This window comes from Callithrix jacchus, chromosome 2 (genome assembly GCF_049354715.1).
Source record: "Callithrix jacchus isolate 240 chromosome 2, calJac240_pri, whole genome shotgun sequence".
NCBI classification, from domain to species: Eukaryota; Metazoa; Chordata; class Mammalia; order Primates; family Cebidae; genus Callithrix; species Callithrix jacchus.
This window is the reverse complement of record NC_133503.1, coordinates 205,993,784-206,010,560: the sequence shown is the minus strand read 5'-3', so window position 1 is coordinate 206,010,560 and position 16,777 is coordinate 205,993,784. Positions and strand designations below refer to the sequence as shown.

At 42.5% G+C, this 16,777-nt stretch overlaps 1 long non-coding RNA gene across 1 annotated transcript; it reads right to left on the bottom strand.

Moving 5' to 3' along the window:
- Nucleotides 1-2,101: 2,101 nt before the first annotated feature.
- Nucleotides 2,102-4,100, bottom strand: LOC118148949 (uncharacterized). The gene is made up of 2 exons (XR_013532416.1): nucleotides 3,781-4,100; nucleotides 2,102-2,218 (listed from the first exon to the last, which is right to left on the bottom strand). It is a non-coding gene; the product is annotated as an uncharacterized LOC118148949 (long non-coding RNA).
- Nucleotides 4,101-16,777: the final 12,677 nt, after the last annotated feature.

The window sequence follows — 16,777 nt, the reverse complement described above, 5'->3', positions numbered from 1 at the left end:
ACTTGTTTGACCTTGGAGCTTGGACGGGGGACCACCTGGGGACAGCAAGGGCTGGAGGCTGTCGACTTTCCCCTTCTGGTTTTCCCTACTTGTCCCAACCACCCCTGAGTCACTGCCTCCCCCTACTTTTTTCCTCCTGCCTGTGCCCCCATGGAAGCCCCACACATTCTTTTGGGGATCTGCCCAGCAGCCCTCAGGCATTATAGCACCCTGTCGGGGCCAAAGCATGGAAGCTAAGAAGGGTCAAGCCTGGCTGGGGCTTGGATGGGGCTGCCTAGAGAGACTGGGGACTGGAGGCTTTTAACTTCCCGCTGCCTTTTCACTTTTCTTTGCTTCTTGCAACGCTTCCCAACTGCGCCCTGACTCTGGCCCCCTGTTTTCCATCAGCCTGCAAGCCCATTGCAGCCTAGAACCTCCTGGTAAAAATTTGTCCCTGTAGACCCTGGGTGTCATAGCAACCTGAGAGTGCTCGAGCCTGGGAGCTAAGCAGGGTCACACCTGGCTGGGGATTGGATGTGGGACTGACTGGGGGTACAGCAGGCTGAAGGCTTTTGGCTTATTTCTCCCTCCCGATTTCCCCCGATTGTAAGGCTTTCCAACCTCCCCCAACTCTCTGACCAGGCCTTTTCCCTGCCTGAGACCCTGCCATGGCCCAGGACCTCCCTGAGGGGTCTGTCTCTGAAGTCTCTGAACACCATCGCAGCCTGAGGGCTTCTCTGCTGGGAAGTTAAGCAGTGTCAGGCCTTGCTCAGGCTTGGATGGGGGACCGCCTGACCACCTGGAAAGACCAAAAATGTCCCCTGGGAGGCAAAATAGTAACCAGCTGGGAACCAGAACCACTGCTTTGTGGGATCAGAGCAGTAACCTTGTTCCCAGTCCAAGGATCAGAATGCAGATGAGAGAATGTCCAGCTATTGGAACTGGAGTTGGAGCTAGACCTACAACAAAAGCTCCTTCAGAGGGCTGATCCCGTGGCTCAGCCACCTAGCTTGTACAGATGCCATGTAACTCTAGATGTGGGGACAAATGGAATTTAAAGCGTAAAATTAGATAGGGTCTTTCCAATTAGGCCAGGTCACAGTGTGGACTTTTGACAACATCCAGATGCCTGAACCAACCTCGGTCCTGAAGTAGAACTTCCCGTGGCACTTGATACACAACCGGGGTTTGGACCACTCATTGGGATCAGATCCCACCGGGATACTGTGTTTAGGATACTCACAAACAGGCTTCAGCAAAGCAGTTCTGAGCAATACTTAGTGTCTGAACTTCTTCATCAGCCTCCATTCCAGCCCACTAGTGAGGACAGAAGCATCACACACACATATCCAGGATCTGCAGCAGACCTGTCCTCATTAGGGAGTCTCCCCAGTACTATGCTCTCCCCACTGTTCTGAGCCTGTTTGCTCTTCTGAAATGTTTCCACTTTCCATCCCACTCCCTAACAGATGATTTGTTCTCTCTGCCCAGCCCCCTAGTTCTGATATTTGCCTGGATTGTCTGTGATCTGGGTAGTCCTTAGGAGGTGGAATCAAGGCCTTGTTGATGGGATTGGGAATTTCTTTCTTTTTCTTTTTTTTTTTTTTTTGAGACGGAGTTTTGCACTTGATACCCAGGCTGGAGCGCAATGGCGTGATCTCGGCTCATCACAACCTCCGCCTCCTGGGTTCAGCCATTTCTGCTGCCTCAGCCTCCTGAGTAGCTGGGATTACAGGCACGCACCACCATGCTCAGCTAATTTTTTGTATTTTTAGTAGAGACAGGGTTTCACCATGTTGACCAGGATGGTTCTAACTTCCTTAAAGGCACTGATGAAGCATCTATTGTTTGTATCAAGAAAAGTAAGATCACGATGAAATACGACAGGTTCCACAAGGAGCATAGGAAGAACTGATTTCTTAGACTAATACACTTCATGCTTCAGGACAGGAAATACAGAAAAAAATTCTGTGGTACGTTAAGTGTGTACTGGAAATTTCATTTCCATGTGAAAACCTGTAGTCAGCTAAAAAGTACATCCACAAAGAATCTTGATTAAACTTGTTGAATCCTGGTTCAACTAGCTACTAGTTAAACAGTAATTTCACAACAACTCAAGAACTCTGTAAAAGCATTTCCTCTGAATATTTTATTCAGAAAAAAAAAAACACAAAAAGATAAGGCAGAAACAAAAATCTCAAGTCATTTGCAGTATCTGTCAGCTTTCAGTTTGGCTCTCCTATTTAAACAAAGAAAATTAATCTATGTAAAACATGGCATATATATTCAACTGCTACTAAATGTAAAAAGCTTTTAAAACTGTTTGCTCAATTTTGGTTTATTACCACAACACTTACATTAAAATATGCATACTTTTAGATTTGGTTTCTATAAAAAATTGATTCTAAATTTATAAAAGTTATTTCCTAATATTCAATAAATGTTGCCTAAGGGCTTTTTCAATCCACAATAGCAATTTTAATTATTTCTGAATTTAAGTGTCCTCTAAATTTCCATTTAACAGGGTGACAATATTGTATTATTGCAAGTGATAAAAGTTATAAGGACATAGAGCTTATTCTGTTTTAGAGTCTACTTCCTGATTATATTTCATAACTTCTTCTTGATTTCTTAGAACTAGATACATATTCATTTGCTCAGCTGGAAAAAAATTCTTAACATTATGTACTGACTTTAGGTATGTACTCTACCAACTAGTTAATAGGAAATATATAATTAAACATTCCCTTTATCAAGTAATATAAAAAAAGGTGAATGTAACTTTGCAACATAGAACCTGAATGAGTGGCTGGTGATTATCAAAATCTAGCACTTAACTGATTTATACTTGTACACTCACAGCTAATCATTTCTACCTCTGTGTTGTAAACCTAGGACATCACTTACCTACATAGGAAGGGCAATAAGTATTAATAACGTGCTGGGATAAACATCCCGCACACTTCCAGGGTAATAAGTATTAATAACGTGCTGGGATGAACATCCCGCCCACTTCCAGGGTAATAAGTATTAATAACGTGCTGGGATGAACATCCCGCCCACTTCCAGGGTAATAAGTATTAATAACGTGCTGGGATGAACATCCCGCACACTTCCAGGGTAATAAGTATTAATAACGTGCTGGGATGAACATCCCGCCCACTTCCAGGGTAATAAGTATTAATAACGTGCTGGGATGAACATCCCGCCCACTTCCAGGGTAATAAGTATTAATAACGTGCTGGGATGAACATCCCGCCCACTTTCAGGGTAATAAGTATTAATAACGTGCTGGGATGAACATCCCGCCCACTTCCAGGGTAATAAGTATTAATAACGTGCTGGGATGAACATCCTGCACACTTCCAAATCTCACAATAAAACTGCTTCCATCCCACTTGTTTAGCTTTTATGACTTAGTTTTTCAGCTGATCTATTCTGACTTTAAGGAAACTGAATTACTCTAACAGAATCTACAGAATTTTTATATCAGTCAAAATGTTTCTTTCTAACTCTTGTTCTAATAGTTATAAAAGAACAATAACAAATTTATGAAGCAGATACAATCAAACCTGAATTTCTTAACATATATACTTAGAATTGGTTATAATTTTTACACGCTCTTTCTTGACAGTCCTTCCCCAGACTTACCATGTCCTCTCTAGGTAATATTGCCACATTCATAAATTAGAAATAAAGACAAAATGTGAAAACTACAGTAATTTAAGAGAACACAGGTTTTCTGCATGCCACTCCTATTGGCTACTGAAAATAGTTGGAAATAAGTAAATAAATATCTACCTGTCTGGAAACGTCTCATGCAAAAATCCATCTTTTTGAGCCTTTTTAAGAATTTTACTGTCTCCTTTACTTATTTTAAGTTTGTGGTCTTGGAAGCTCTGAAATTTCTTTCTGCAAAGAAGATGTCTTCATTGGAAAATACTTCAAACTCTGATTATACATATTTCTATTAAATTTATAAACACTGTCAATTTCTTTTTCACTTATTAAAAAAGTCTAATTGTAGGTTTTTAATAAGCTGTAGCTTTTCAATGACAAAGATGACCTTCAAAACCCTTCAAGAGGAGGACCACTCATTGACTGGGTAGCACCACAAGGCCCCACTGCTATCAGGGCATGCTGGCTGGAGTCCCGTGTCCTGGCCATAGCACAGTCTTTGACATCACAGCCATTCTGTGATTGACTAACCCAAGTGACTTTAGCTTTGAGAGCTGGTAGGATGATGAGGAAAACTGAAGGCTTGAGAAAAGCGTTTAGCTCAGTGCTCTGTCCTAGAGGCTACACTGTGCTGCCTCTTCTTGTCCCACAGTTTTAATTTTTTCAGATAGGTCTTGCTTTGTCACCCAGGCTGGAATGCAGTGGTGATCAGAGCTCACTTCAGCTTTGAACTCCTGGGCTTAAACAATCCTCCTGTCTCAGCCTCCCGAGTAGCTGGGCCTACAGGCATGCACCACCATCCCCACCTAATTCGGTTATTTATTTTGAAAGCACGTTGAAAAGCGGTTCACTGTCAAATTTGTGGGTCTAAAAGAAAAAGAAGACATACACATAATTGATTTCACTGTTTTACATTTCCTTTTTCTTCTTCTGGAATATCATCTTTTTTCTTGGTTTCTCTTTCAGAGCAGGATCTAATCTAGGTATTGGAAAAGAGAATCCAATGGGTTATGTTTATCTACCACCTTCCCCACTTTACATATTACATGAGAACATTCAAGGTGATTTCTTATGCAAGAGAAAAAATTAACCGAGCAATTATATTCAGACAAGGACAGGTTCTAGCTATGTGTTTTTACTTCATATATATAAAATCTTAAGTAACTGCTATCATATGCTTCCTGTGCAGCCCTTGTGTCAGAAACACTAAAGATAAAATTATTTTAAAAACATTTTGCAGATCAGATCCTGCTGAGCAATAAAACAAGCGTTTAACTAATTTTGTCCTTATGAAATTATCCCTAGCAGGCAAGCGTTCATTTTATCAGACTGAAAATTTAAGATAGATATTTTACTTTGCACAGACTATTACCAAATACATTCAAACTTCTAACATTATACAACTTTTTACTTAATTAGAATCCACCTCTTTTACAAACCTCATATAACCTCCTAAGTTTGGATATTTACTATCTATCCAATTCTATGTCATAAGTAAGTTGATCTGCATTGAACAATTAGGATCCCCCACAGAACAGGCAATTGGCAATGGAAGGACTCATGTCTCCTAAGGGATCTCTGTGGCCAGAGTCTAATTCCAGGACTGCTTAGAAAGCATTTGTGCCAATGACATCCTTGTGACAGTTTTGATTAGAGGGGTCCCAGAAGAACTGAAAACATTCCCTGCTGGGGCCTGTAACACAATGCTACTTTTAGTCATAGGGATCTATGTTCTGGTAGATAAGGCAAGGTCATAAAGGTGAATGGCTGAAGGAGATTAAGAGAGCCTGCAAGAAAGGAAGAGAGTTCTAAATAATCACTGTTATATGAATCAGCAATGGATCTTCTGGTCCCATTAGAAATTTCATTTAACTTGGGTCCCCACTCCCTCCCATCTCTTCTTTCTTTTCTCTTTTTCTTTCTTTCTTTTCTTTCTTTCCTTTTGAGACAGTGTCTGGTTCTGTCACCCTGGCTGCAGTCCAATGGCACAATCTTGGCTTACTGCAACCTTCACCTCCCAGGCTCAAGCAATCCTCCCTCCTCAGCCTCCCCAGTATCTGGGACCAGAGGCACACACCACTACACCCAGCTAATTTTTTTTTTTTATAGAGACAAGATTTTGCCATGTTGCCCAGACTGGTGTCGGACTCCTGAGCTCAGGTAATCCTCCCAGCTCAGCCTCCCAAAGTGCTGGGATTACAGGCATGAGTCACCAAGTCCAGCCTGCTTTATTCTTCTATACAGTAGTCTCACTCTATTGCCCCAGCTGGAGCGCAGTGGTGGGATCTCAGCTCACTGCAACCTCTAACTCCTGGGCTCAAGCGATTCTCCTGCCTCAGCCTCCTGAGTAGCTGTGATTACAGGCATATGTCACCATACCCAGTGTATTATTATATATAAACATCTATGTATGTATATTACATATATACATATATTTTAGTAGACATGGGGTTTCACCATATAGGCCAGGCTGGTCTTGAACTCCTGGCCTCATGATCCACCTGCCTTGGCCTCCCAAAGTGCTGGGATTACAGGCGTGAGCCACCACACCCAGCCGGAACCTTGCAATGTACTAAGTACACGTGTATTTTCTTTCCTTTTTGTCTTCCCTAGAGTAGGAACTTAAGGTGGGCAGGCATTTTTGATCTCGTTTATCACCCTACCCCCACTGCCTGGAACAGTGTCTGGCATGTGAATGGTATGTTCTAAATAAATATTCTTGATACATAAATAAATGAAATACGCTACAAAAGAAAGGCAGTATTTGGAACTTACCCATGAACAGAACCTAAAGCCAAAGACCTTTAGCCTGTCTCTGCCTCTGAACACACTCAACCCCGAAGGAGCCAGCAGGGACAAAACAGGGACAAAGGTGGGGAAGGGAGCAGGTGGTGCCCCCCCCAACTAAGGACTTCTGAGGCTTAGGCTGAACTCCACCTGGAGAAGGGACTAACCTAGGAACTGTGTGTGACATTAAAGTTTAGATTTGTCTGGCCTGGATTTTGTGACACCTAAACACAAGTTATTCCACCTTGTTTTTTTTCTTTGAGATGGAGTCTCACTGTTCCCCAGGCTGGAGTGTAGTGGCACGATCTCAGCCACTGCAACCTCCACTTCCTGGGGTTAAGCGAGTCTCATGCCTCAGCCTCCCAAGTAGCTGGGATTACAGGCTTGCACCACCACACCCGGCTAATTTTGTATTTTAGTAGATGGGGATACACCATGTTGGCCATTGGTTGGCTGGTCTTGAACTCCTGACCTCAGGTGATCCACCCATCTCAGCCTCTTAAGGTGGTAGGATTACATATGTGGGCCACCATGCCCAGCCACTGATGGTTTTTTAAATCAACAAATGGGAAATGAAATTTATCAAATCTTGTTTTTAAAACTATCAAGATTATAAAAGCATTTCTGTAATTTTGCCATGAATATTGTGAAGTACAGGATTGTTTTATTGGACCCTGTCTTTTTCAAATATTATCCATACTGTCTTCAGGCGTTTCTCGGTGATGGTGGGATCTGTGTTCAGGAAGGAGACTTGTAATTTTTCTCTCCTGCTATGTTAATGTCAGCTTTTGGTCTCAAGCTATTGCTAGATTCAGAAAAACAGTTTAAAATGTTTCCTTTTTCTCAGTTTCCTGGAAAAAGTTGTCAGATTGTGATATTACTTCCTAAGTATTAAGAAAATCACTGATGAAATCATTTGGAATTTATGAAGAAACTTTTACCTTTTTGTTGTATCTTAATAACATTTCTGCTGGTTAACGATACTAGACTGCTGAGACTTTCTCATTCTTCTCTGTTTGCTAAGTCATGTTTGTGTTAGGACTTTGCCCATTTCTTTAAATTGTTTAGTTTATTGGATTGAATGTATTCGCAGTACCCTCATTGCATTTTGATGCCTGAGAATTTGTCATCATGCTCCTTGGTTTATTTCACATATGAATTATATGTTTTTCTTCTTGATCAGCCTTAATAGGAGTTTATCAAACGTGTGTATGTTTTTGTGTGAAAGAACTCACTTTGGCCATTAACATTTTTTTAAAATACATTTGTTTTCTATGTTACTGGTTCCCGGTTCTATCTTATCCCCTGCTTCTGAGGTTGGAGACTGGCAGGGCATGTGTTCTGGCCATGCCCCTGCTGACCAAAACAAGGTGTAGTCCAGAGAGGATGAGGTGAAGGGCCCAGCAGATGGTGAGAGGGGTCACCCGGCTGCTCTCACTGCTCATGAACATGGGACGTGGCCTGCTGCACCATCACAGTTTACAGATGCCATGAAAATGGCCCAGAAGTCACCTCCCCTTTCCCTCCCAGTGACCTGGAAGTTACCACCCCTTTCTTAGAAAGTTCTAAATAAGACAGTCCTTAATTTGCATTAACCTGCTCCTTCATTTACATGTCATTGATATTGGATATAATTGAGCATAAATACAGTTGCCAAGAGTCCATACATTGCCAGCTCTGGCTACACTATGAGTTAGCGCTGCTCCACAAAAAGCCATACCATTCCATAAAAGTTGCTGTCTAACACACCAGTTCACACTTGCATTCCTTCCTGATGAGTCAAGAACCCGCCTGGGCCAAGCCCCAATTTTGAGGCTTGCCTGTCCTGTACCACTTTGATTAAGTTCCATTTTCAATGCTTTATTCAGCTTGTTGAGATGGAATCTCACTGACTTTAAGCCATTCTTCTCTTCTATCATGCGCATCTGAGGCTATGAATATCCTTTGCCTACTGCTTCACCTGCATTCTGGTTTGATGTGTCACTCCCACACTGTTAAATGGGGTAAAATATTTTCTAATTTTCTTTTTGACTTCTTCTTTTGATGAAAAATTATCAAATTATGTATTGTTTAATTTTTAGCTAGTTATTTTCTAGTACTTTTTGTTGTTAGTTTTTAGCTTAGTTCCCCTGTCCTTTAATATTATCTACTGTGAGTTTTAATTCTTTCAAAATTGGTAAGGTCATCTTAATGAGTAGCCTATGTTTAATTTAACTAAGTGTTATAAGTTCACTTGAAAAACAAAAGGGTCAACACCGTTGCATTGGGAGTGGCCATCCATGAACTCCGCTAATTGTATTGTTTAGATTTTCTGTATCCTTGTCGATAGTTTATCTGCTTGTAAATCAGCTGCTGAAAGGGGTAGGTCGGCATCTCGCTTCAGGAGTGTTGATTTGCAGGCTTCCCCTTTCAGTCATGTTACCACTTTTCCTGATACATTTGAAAGTCAATTCACTGGGTGCCTGCAGATTAGAGAAATGAAGTATTTCTTGTTGACTTAGGCCTTTTTTATTGTGAAGCGCATTCATTTTCTTTAATCATGCCTTTTGCCTTAAAGTCTGTCTTATCTGCCTTCCATATAGCTACCCAAGTTGTCTTTGGATTAGTATTTGTAAGTTATATTCTTTTCAATCTTTCACTTTTGACCTACCTGTGAACTTAAAGTCTAAATATTGCAGGTGTGCAATAGAAAATGGTTTTTTATAATAAACACAAATAATTCTAGAAAGATACCAAGACAGATACTATGATCTGCTGTTCTTCATCAGCTGTATTGCTGAGGTCAAGAGCTCATTACAGTGATGAGTAATAATTCCATGTTTGTTTAGAAATCGTGGTTTCAGCCCCTAATTCACAGAAGACAGTATTGATGCTGCTCTGTCACGGAGCAAGCCGCCTGCAGAGAGCACTCCATCTCCTCGTGGGAGAGGAAGGGAGGGAGGCAGGGGCCACACACTCCCTTCTCAGTAAGCTGCCTTTGAAGACCCCATGGGGACAGCCAGCACCGTCCCTGCCAGGATCCAGGGTTTTATGTTCTCAGCGTGAATTGATGCTGAGTGTGAAACACGTGGCCATTTACACACAGGTGCAGATTACACGACGGTCTTAGCACCTCCAAGTGTTGAGAGAGGCCATTTCACATGATGTCACACACATGCAGGTTCACACACAGGTTAACACACACGCGGTTTCACACCATTTCACACACGCAAGCATAAGCATGAGAAAGATTCAGAAAATATTAAATTTGGGGCTTTCAGTTAATCTTGGAAACACTTAGTTTATAACTTCTACTCATTCTAAAAACGCCACTAAATTGGCAGCAACTAGGTTTGGAAAAGAACTCACAGAAGTCTACCAGGTCCAAACAAGGAGACGGACTGGCACAAGTGAGAGCCGTTGAAGGGGTGTGGGAGGCAGAATCAGAGCTCTTCCCACCACGCGTCCGAGACACAGACAAGACAAGACCATCGGGGCAGCGGGCACCTGCGCATCCTGGACTCGGAGGCCCCAGTGCCTCTGGAGCAGGGTGTGGAGGGGGCCAGCAAACTGCATTGCTGAGATTCTGTTAGAAGCTGTCTCAGTTTGCTCCTGCTGCTCTAACAAAACACCCCAGGTGGGGTATTTTATAAATAATAGAACTTTATTTCTCACAGTCCTCAAGGCCGGCAGTCCAGAATCAAGGTGCTGGCAGATTCGGATCTGGGGGTTCTCACTCCTCCTAGGTGGTGCCTCTGGCTGCAAATGGCTCCCTGGCACCTCTTTGTCAGGGAATGAACTGATCCTGCTCATGACATCTGCACCCTTACAAACAATTACCTCCTAAAGCCTCCCTCCTGATACTGTGACATTGAGGATGATGTCTCAACAGAGGAACTTTAGGGGGCACATTCACATAGCAGAACCCTAGACCTACCTCCTGGGTGATGCAGGTAGAAGATCACCCCACAAGAACAGTCAGAAATGGAGAATAGCCCCCAGCTTGGGAAAGCACTTTCGACCAAACGTTGGTGGGAAATGGGAGGCCCTTTATTCACACCAGGTTGGGTGGGTTTCCCTTTCCTGAGCTGGCCTCTGGGATGCCAGGGAGATACTTTGGCTTTACACTATTTTAGCTATTTGAGGGTCTGATCTGATATTACCAAATACTTTGCATTGCCGAATAGCAGGTGCACGTGGCTGCGCCAGGGCTTTGAGATGAGACGTTCGTCATCTGAAGCCATCTGGCTTAGTTAAAATCAAAGTGTTTCCCAAGATTAACTGAAAGCCCCAATCTAAGTGGGATTCTGTTCTGAGAAATCTAAACATCCCAGGAGAAAAGACACACCCATCTGAGGTCCCCAGGAAAAGGTCCTCATCCCAAACTGCACACTCTGAAGCCCCTTTGAGGCAAAGCTGCCCATGAATGCAACTGACTTTAAACCTAAGTGCACCTTGGGGCTTCCCCAACTGCGGAAAATCTCCACAAAGCACAGAGAGACTCAGATAAACAGAATAAAAAAAAAAAGGTGAAACACACCAGGTAGGACTGCAGGGAGTTGAGAAACTCAATAAGCAGGTTAATTACAATAGATGATAGGTGGACATAGCAGACAGTTAATATCAACCTTATTCTACAGTTAGTGCGAGGTTACAACACACTAATAGAACTTAGAGAATGCGGGACTCAAGATGGCGCTGTGAGAACAACCCAGGATTGGAGCTCGCATTGAGTCTACGGAGAGGTGAGTCGGAGCTGCATTTCCACACTGATCTTTGTTGCCCACGGAACGGGGAAATTCCCAAGTGAAGAGGAGACGTGCAGCTGGGGTGGCAGCGGCCGGCCCTGCCCAGCGTTCCCTACAGGGCACGCTTGTCTGGGTGCCCTGTTGAACCGGCAACCGGAGACGTGAGAGGGCTGGACTTGAGACTGAGCTAGACTTGGACAGTGAACCAGCCCAGGGGATTGCAGGGACAGAGCGTTAGGGGTGGCCTAGTGGGACAAACAAAACCGCGATTTCAAACAAGCCCCGTGCAGACGGCCCGAGACGCTCTGTGAAGGAGGGGCGTCCACCATTACCGAGGCAACCCGCCCCAACTGAGATACACGCCCATTGCTGACGCAGCCAGCCATTGCCGAGGCAACCCGTCCCTACTGAGATACACGCCCACTGTTGACGCAGCCTGCCATTGCTGAGGCAACCCGCTACAACAGAGAGACTCCACCGCAGGGTGTGGCGGAGAACACAGCAGAACAGCAGAGCCAGGGTGAGCCTCACAACAGCAGGGCGGAGCCTCCGCAGGCAAACAGTGGCTAGTCTGTGTCCTAGCTGGGCAGGACCTCAATGGACATCCAAAAATAAAGCCCAAACCCCTCAACACAGAGCATTTGAGAAAAAAAAGTGTTTTTTTAATGAGCTCTGTTGCAGCAGAATCAAACATAGCAGCCTAACAGCCCTGAGTGAACAACAGAGCTCACAGCTCAGCAATTGAGCTCCTATAAAGTACAAACTGTCTCCTCAAGCAGCTCCCGGACCCCTCTATATCCAAAAGACTGACATTAGGCAGGCATCATCCTGGGACAAAGATAGCAGAAAAAGAAACTGGTAGCATCCCTCGCTGTGCCACAGCTGCTAGAGGTGCACCCCAGACAAGCAGGGTCTGGAGCGGACCTCAGCAGTCGTACAGCAAAGGGGCTAGACTGGTAGAAGAAAAAACAAGCAACAGAAATACTTCATCATCAACATTCTGGGTGTCCACTCAGAGACCCAATCGAAAAGTCAGCAACTACGCAGACGACAAGCGGATAAATCCACAAAGATGGGAAGAAACCAGCGAAAAAAGGAGGAAAACACCTGAAACCAGAACACCTCGCCTCCTAGAAAGGACCAAAACTCCTCACCAGCAAGGGAACAAAGCTGGACGGAGAATGACTGTGACAAAATGACGGAATTAGACTTCAGAAGGTGGATAATGAGAAACTTTTGTGAGCTAAAAGAACATGTATTAAATCAATGCAAAGAAACTAAGGAACTTAAAAAAAGATATGAGGAAATGATAACAAGAATGGATAACTTAGAGAGGAATATGAATGAATTAAAGGAGCTGAAAAACACAATACGAGAACTTCGCGAAGCATGCACAAGTTTCAATAGCCGAATTAACCAAGCAGAAGAAAGAATATCTGAAGTCGAAGACCAACTCAATGAAATTAAACGAGAAACCAAGATTAGAGAAAAAAGCGCAAAAAGGAATGAACAAAGTCTCCAAGAAATGTGGGACTATGTGAAAAGACCTAACCTACGTTTGATAGGTGTACCAGAAAGGGACGAAGAGAATGAATCCAAGCTGGAAAATACTCTTCAGGACATCATCCAGGAAAATTTCCCCCACCTAGCAAGACAGGCCAACACTCAATTGCAGGAAATACAGAGACCACCACAAAGATATTCCGCAAGAAGAGCAACCCCAAGGCACATAATCGTCAGATTCAACAGGGTTGAAATAAAGGAGAGAATACTAAGGGCAGCCAGAGAGAAAGGTCGGGTCACCCACAAAGGGAAGCCCATCAGACTCACAGCAGATCTCTCAGCAGAAACACTACAAGCCAGAAGAGCGTGGGGGTCAATATTAAACATTCTTAAAGAAAAGAACTTTCAACCCAGAATTTCATATCCAGCCAAACTGAGCTTCAGAAGTGAAGGAAAAATAAAATCCTTTGCGAACAAGCAAGTACTCAGAGATTTTGTCACCACCAGGCCTGCTTTACAAGAGCTCCTAAAAGAGGCACTACACATAGAAAGGATCAACCAGTACCAGCCATTCCAAAATCACACTGAATGCTAAAGAGCATCAACATAATGAAGAATCTACAACAACTAACAGGCAAAACAGCCACTTAGCATCAAAATGGCAGTATCAAATTCACACATAACAATATTAACCCTAAATGTAAATGGACTAAATGCACCAATCAAAAGACACAGACTGGCTAATTGCATAAAAATCCAAAACCCATCAGTGTGCTGTATCCAGGAAACCCATCTCACATGCAAGGATACACAAAGGCTCAAAATAAAGGGATGGAGGAAGATTTACCAAGCAAATGGAGAGCAAAAAAAAGCAGGAGTTGCAATTCTCATCTCTGATAAAATAGACTTTAAAGCAACAAAGATCAAAAGAGACAAAGAAGGCCATTACATAATGGTAAAAGGATCGATACAACAAGAAGAGCTAACAATCCTAAACATATATGGACCCAATGCAGGAGCACCCAGATACATAAGGCAAGTTCTTAATGACTTACAAAAGGACTTAGACTCCCACACAATAATAGTGGGAGACTTTAACACTCCACTGTCAATACTAGACAGATCAACCAGACATAAAATCAACAAGGATATCCAGGGCCTGAACTCAGACCTGGAGCAAGCAAACCTGATAGACATTTACAGAACTCTCCACCCCAAATCCACAGAATATACATTCTTCTCAGCACCACATCACACCTACTCAAAAATTGACCACATAATTGGAAGTAAAGCACTGCTCAACAAATGCAAAACAACTGAAATCATAACAAACAGCCTCTCAGACCATAGTGCAATCAAGTTAGAACTCAGAATACAGAAACCGACCCAGAACCGCACAGCTTCATGGAAACTGAACAACTGGCTCTTGAATGTTGACTGGGTAAACAATGAAATGAAGGCAGAAATAAAGAAGTTCTTCGAAACCAATGAGAACGAAGACACAACATGCCAGAACCTCTGGGACACATTTAAAGCAGTCTCTAGAGGAAAGTATATAGCAATAAGTGCCCATATGAGGAGAATGGAGAAATCCAAAATTGACACCCTATCGTCAAAATTGAAAGAGCTAGAGGAGCAAGATCAAAAAAACTCAAAACCCAGCAGAAGACAAGAAATAACTAAGATCAGAGCTGAACTGAAGGAGATTGAGACACGAAAAACCCTTCAAAAAATCAATAAATCCAAGAGCTGGTTTTTTGAAAAGATCAACAAAATAGACAGACCGCTAGCCAGATTGATTAAAAAGAAAAGAGAGAACAACCAAATAGATGCAATAAAAAATGATAAAGGGGAAATCACCACAGATTCCACAGAAATTCAAACCATCATCAGAGAATATTACAAACAACTCTATGCACATAAACTAGTAAACCTGGAAGAAATGGATAAATTCCTGGACTCCTGTGTCCTCCCAAGCCTAAACCAGGAGGAAGCTGAAACTATGAATAGACCAATAACAAGGTCTGAAGTTGAGGCAGCAATTAAGAGCCTACCACACAAAAAAAGCCCAGGTCCAGATGGGTTCACAGCCGAATTCTACCAGACACACAAGGAGGAGCTAGTACCATTCCTTCTAAAACTATTTCAAACAATCCAAAAAGAGGGAATCCTTCCCAAATCATCTTATGAGACCAACATCATTCTGATACCAAAACCCGGCAGAGACCCAACGAGAAAAGAAAACTTCAGGCCAATATCCATGATGAACATAGATGCAAAAATCTTCAATAAAATATTGGCAAGCCGATTGCAACAGCAAATCAAAAAACTTATTCATCATGATCAAGTAGGATTCATCCCGGGGATGCAAGGCTGGTTCAACATACGCAAGTCTATCAACGTAATTCACCACATAAACAGAACCAAAAACAAAAACCACATGATTATCTCAATTGATGCAGAGAAGGCATTTGACAAAATTCAACAGCCTTTTATGCTAAAAACCCTCAATAAACTCGGTATCGATGGAACGTATCTCAAAGTAATAAAAGCTATTTATGACAAACCAACAGCCAATATCATACTGAATGGGCAAAAACTGGAAGCATTCCCTTTGAAATCTGGCACTAGACAAGGATGCCCTCTTTCACCACTCCTATTCAATATAGTACTGGAAGTTCTAGCCAGAGCAATCAGGCAAGAAAAAGAAATAAAGGGTATTCAAATAGGAAAGGTGGAAGCCAAATTGTCTCTATTTGCAGACGACATGATAGTATACCTAGAAGACACCATCGCCTCAGCCCAAAAACTCCTGAAACTGATAAGCAACTTCAGCAAAGTCTCAGGATATAAAATCAATGTGCAAAAATCACAAGCATTCATCTATATCAATAACAGACTTAAAGAAAGCCAAATCAAGAACAAACTGCCATTCGCAATTGCTACAAAAAGAATAAAATACCTTGGAATACAACTCACAAGGAACGTAAGGGACCTCTTCAAGGAGAACTACAAACCACTGCTCAACAAAATCAGAGAGGACACAAACAGATGGAGAAATATTCCATGTTCATGGTTAGGAAGAATTAATATCGTGAAAATGGCTATACTGCCCAAAGTAATTTACAGAATCAACGCTATCCCCATCAAGCTACCATTGACTTTCTTCACAGAACTGGAAAAAACCACCATGAACTTCATATGGAACCAAAAGAGAGCCCGCATAGCCAAGTCAATTCTAAGCAAAAAGAACACAGCGGGGGGCTTCACACTACCGGATTTCAAACTATACTACAAGGCTACAGTAATCAAAACAGCATGGTACTGGTACCAAAACAGAGATATAGACCAATGGAACAAAACAGAGGCACCGGAGGCAACACAACATATCTACAACTATACAATCTTTGATAAACCCAACAAAAACAAGCAATGGGGAAAGGATTCCCTGTTTAACAAATGGTGTTGGGAAAACTGGCTAGCCATGTGCAGAAAGCAGAAACTGGACCCCTTCCTGACACCTTACACTAAAATTAACTCCAGATGGATTAAAGACTTAAACATAAGACCTGGCACGTTAAAAACCCTAGAAGGAAATCTAGGCAAAACTATCCAGGACATAGGAGTAGGCAAGGACTTCATGAACAAAACACCAAAAGCATTGGCAACAAAAGCCAAAATAGACAAATGGGACCTAACGAAACTCCACAGCTTCTGCATGGCAAAAGAAACTAGAGTGAATCGGCAACCAACAGAATGGGAAAAAGTTTTCGCAGTCTACCCATCTGACAAAGGGCTGATATCCAGAATTTACAAACAACTCAAACGGATTTACAGGAAAAAAACAAACAAGCCCATTCAAAAGTGGGCAAAGGATATGAACAGATACTTTACGAAAGAAGACATATATGAGGCCAACAATCATATGAAAAAATGCTCATTGTCACTGGTCATCAGAGAGATGCAAATCAAAACCACATTGAGATACCATCTCACGCCAGTTAGAATGGCGATCATTAAAAAATCTGGAGACAACAGATGCTGGAGAGGATGTGGAGAAAAAGGAACACTTTTACACTGTTGGTGGGAGTGTAAATTAGTTC